The sequence below is a fragment of the Marmota marmota genome, unplaced genomic scaffold (assembly GCF_001458135.2).
Source record: "Marmota marmota marmota unplaced genomic scaffold, marMar, whole genome shotgun sequence".
In the NCBI taxonomy this organism is placed as follows: Eukaryota; Metazoa; Chordata; class Mammalia; order Rodentia; family Sciuridae; genus Marmota; species Marmota marmota.
Window position 1 is genome coordinate 7815437 of NW_025999941.1, and position 4530 is coordinate 7819966.

Genomic DNA, 4530 nt, shown 5'->3' on the forward strand with positions numbered 1-4530 from the left:
TATATATATATATATATATATATATATCGATTGTATTTCTTCTTCTGTGAAGTGTCTGTTCAGTTCCTTAGCTTCCTTAGCTCACTTATTGATTGGGATTTTTTTTTTTTTTTGGTATTAAGTTTTTTGAGTTCTTTATATATCCTAGAGATTAATGCTTTATTGGAGGTGCATGTGATGAAGATTTTCTCCCAATCTGTAGGCTCTCTCCTCACATTATCAATTGTTTCCTTTGTTGAGAAGAAGCTTTTAAATTTGAATCCATCCCATTTATTGATTCTTGATTTTAATTCTTGTGCTTTAGGAGTCTTGTTAAGGAAGTCAGATCCTAGGCTGACATGGTGCAGATTTGGGCCTATTTTTTCTTCTATTAGGCACAGGGTCTCTGTTCTAATGCTTAAATCTTTGATCCACTTTGAGTTGATGTTTGTCATACTAGACAAAGGTGCTTGTAGTCTTAATAAGTGCCATTCTGACTGGAGTGAAATGAAATCTTAGAGTAGTTTTGATTTGCATTTCTCTAATTGCTAGACATGTAAAAAAAAATCAACAAATTTTTAAATGGGACAAAAATCATTTGCAAAAAACATTAAGAAATGATTATATTTAACCATAGTCAGCTCATAATAGAGCAAATAATTCATGCTATATCAATTATTCTATATTCTATAGCATGTTTACTGAACTGGCAACTGAGAAAGATTTGGTTGAAGGAAGGTAGAGGAACTTTATCTGGTAAGAATCAGAACCAAGGGGCTCCATAATTATCTAGCATACTCTCGATATTGTATCTATGGTTAGAAATGTACATGATAGGAACTCCAGGTATATTCTGGAGTCTTCATTTAAGGTCACAGTCAATTGTGGCCATGATGTAACACTTGATCTGAGTTACTTTTTGTACTAAGCAGTCATCTTCATAGATTCATTTGTGCTTGCATGGTAATGGTTCAAACCATGGATCCTTTGCAATCCTTAAAGTCACTCAATACTTCTACCCCAATTTTTCAGTTTCAGCCATTACACAATCAGTTATACAAGGGATAAACTTGGCATACAGACAGTCCATCATTGATTGCACTAGGTCCAGTTTGGCTTTAATGGAAAAATTGATCATGTTGATATCAACCAGGATATGATAAGGTAGGCCCAGTTGTGTATTGTAATGGAAGAATAAGCAGGAAGGGGGAACTTCTCTTTCCTTCGATGCGATGCACTACGATGGTTCTTTTGTTTCTTTAAGGTTTTGATTTATCCTTTTCTTTCAGCCTGTCTTCTCTAAGACCTAAGCATTCGTTTCATGGTCACATACTTCCTTGCTTTCTTTTGCATTCCCATGTTTCACCACACACCTGTTTTTTTGGATACCTACTTGAAGTTTTAACAATTTTAAGAATGATTGGCCTACAATAAGCTGCACTAATTTAATATATACATTTTGAAATGTTCTGACATATGGACATATATGTTAGACAATCAAGATAATGAACATACCCATTATTCCCTCAAATTTCCCAGTTCCTTTGAAATCTATCCTACCTTTCCATGACTTCTCCATTCTTATTCCTAGCAAGTACTGATCTGTACGCTTTATGTCCCTGTGCTATATATGAGTTCACAATTTCTAGAATTTTATATAAATGAACTCATGTACTCTTTTATGACTTGCTTATTACCACTCAACATATTACATGAATCACCAGGTTTTGATTTTTATTGCTTACAAGTATGTATGTCATCAATATTGGTATACTATCCATTGAATTTTTAGACATTAAAATTGTTTCTAGTTTGGAGCTTCTATAACTAAAATATTACGTTCGTTCATGTACAAGATTTTCTATGCAAACATTTTTCCTTTTCTCTTGGGTAAATACCTAATAGCGGAATGACTGTGTGATATGGTATGTCTTTTGATAAATTGTTTTTTGTTTTCCAAAGTGTTTGCATTATTTTGCCTTCTCAACCTCAGTATATAAGAATTCTAGTTTCTCCAAATCCTAGACAATACTTTGTATGGTCAATCTTTTAAATTCAACCATTTGGATAAATGTGCAGTAGTATATTATTGTGATTTCAGTTGTCTTTCCCTAATGACAATAAGCACATCTCCTCATGTGCTTATTTGCCACCTGTATATATTCTTTAGTAAATGTTTTAGGTATTTTGTCTATTTTATATTAGGTTGTTTTGTTTTATTTTTGAGTTTAAAGAATACTTTATTCTGTATTTAACTTCTTTATTACATATATGATTTGTAAGTATTTTCTTCTGGTGTGGGGATTGCATCGTTTATTTTAAAGCTTTTTTAATGGGAGCATAAATATTTAGGATTCTTATGGTTAAATGACTCATTTTTCATTATGGAATGACCCTCTTCATCCCTGCTAATACCATTTTCTGAAAACAACTTTAATTTTCTTCTGATTAGTATAAGCCTATCTTCTAACTTTTTAATTTTTATCTTTATAAAAAGATAAAAATAAGTCTTTATACTTACAGTGTCTTATTTGTAGGCAGCATATATTTGAGTCTTCCTTTTTTTAGCCAATATGAAAATTTCTGCCCTTTAATTGAGGTAATTAGGCCAAGTACAGTTATTTTTATTCTTTGTTATGGTCAGGTTTGAATGTATCAGCTTGCTTTATTTTTTTAACTACCCCATATTTTCAATAATCCTTTTTTTTTTCTGTTGACTTCTTGTGTCTTAATTGAAAAACTTGAATGGAATTACTTTTGTTTTCTTTTTCATCTCTTTCACTATAGCTCTGTTTTATTGTTTTAGTGGTTGCTTTAAGGTAGATGGCATATATCCTTAATCCTTAACCTTCCTTCAAATGATATTATACTGTTCCATGTATAATTCAAGAACCTTACAATATTGTATTTCTGTTTTTCTCTCCTGACTTTTGTGCTTTTGCTATATACATTTTATTCCTATTTGTATTAAATAAGAGCCACAAAATGTTTTTATGTTTACTGTAAGTAGTTAGTTATCTTTTAAAGAAAAATAAACAATAAGAAAAAACCTATTTACCTATGCAGTTAACATTTTTGCTGTTCATTATTCCTTTTTGTACATAAAAAATACCATCTGCTATCATACTTCTAATGCTAAAGACATTAGCATGTTTTATAGTTTAGGTCTATTGGTAATGAATTTCATAAAATTTATTGGTGTGAGGATTCTTTATTCTCATTTTGAAGATACTTTTTCTAGATAAAGAATTCTAGGTCTACTATTTTTTTTCTATTTCTTTCTTTCCTTCCTCCCCCTGCCCTTGGTACTTTAAAATGTTGCTCCACTGTCTTCTAACTTACATTGTTTCTGATGAGAAATCTGCTGTCATCCTTACTTTCTTTCTTTGTAATAATGGATCAGTTTTCACCTGACTGTTGTTAAGATTTTTCTGTCATTGATTTTACATAATTTGATTATGATGGGCCTTGCTTTAGTGTTTTCATGTCTCTTGTTCTTGATATTTATTATATGTCTTGGATGTCTGGGTTTATAGTTTTTGTTACTGTAACTTTAAGCTATCCTAATTAATCGCAGGTGTCATTTAATAGATTATTTAAATTATTCATTTCCTTTTGTAGTTTGTTTCTTTTAAGAAATTGGTCTCTTGTTAGTGTTTTCAGCTATATGGACAGATAATTATAGGTAGTATTTCCTTATTCATATTTTAGACTTTATAATAATGATAGTATTCTTTTTTCCCCCTGATATAATTTCTGTGTTCTTTCTTCTATTTTTGGTCAGTATAACTGAAGGTTTATCAATTTGAGTGATCTTATCAAGTAATAAACTTTTCATTTTTTTAATTGTAATTTGAATCCTTTGTAGTTTAGACTCTTGGTTTTGATAAAATCCTTTAGAGAATATTGAATATTTTTATCTTAGCAGGCCAGAAAGACAAAATTTCTCTAGGACTTTTAATTGTGTAGGTTGCTGCTGGAACCTCGGGAGTCCTCAGGAAGTTGCTTTGTAATTTTTTCTGGGATGCTCTGTAAACAGTAAGAGGGATTACTGAGGCTATAGTGGGCTATTCTCTGTTGGCCAGCAGTGAAGTCCCAGAGTCTCATATAAAGAATTGATGTCACTTGCCATTATTCAGGTTTCCCTATATTCCTTAGAAGTTCCCTTTGAAGTTTGTTTTCTCATACTTCTTTTGGCTTAAGCAGTTTTTCCAGCAGTCATATTGGTAGGACAACTGTGACTCTAGCTAAGCGTTTAAGGTGGCTGATAACTTTCTAGCTAGCTTCAGTTGGTTTGGCCACAGAGATGGTTGTCCTGAAATTGGGCAATGCTATATGGCTTTTCAGTGTTGTTTCTGAGTGGAACAGGTTTGTAAAACCCTATCACTGCCTTTATCCACATGTACAGTGGCATTTCTGAGTAATTAGATGTATCATTTGTTGAAGTAAGGTAAGGGTTGATTATGAGTATATAACCACTTACTCTGTCTCATATTCTCTCTCTCTCTCTCTCTCTCTCTCTCTCTCTCTCTCTCTCTCTCTCTCTCTGAG

General features: G+C 32.0%; 1 protein-coding gene and 1 pseudogene across 25 annotated transcripts in view; one reads left to right on the plus strand and one right to left on the minus strand.

Moving 5' to 3' along the window:
* Erc2 (ELKS/RAB6-interacting/CAST family member 2) overlaps window positions 1-4530 on the plus strand; it is an 877829-nt gene that overhangs the window by 582782 nt on the left and 290517 nt on the right. The gene's annotated exons all lie outside the window — the stretch shown is intronic.
* LOC125616254 lies at window positions 509-3584 on the minus strand (annotated as a pseudogene).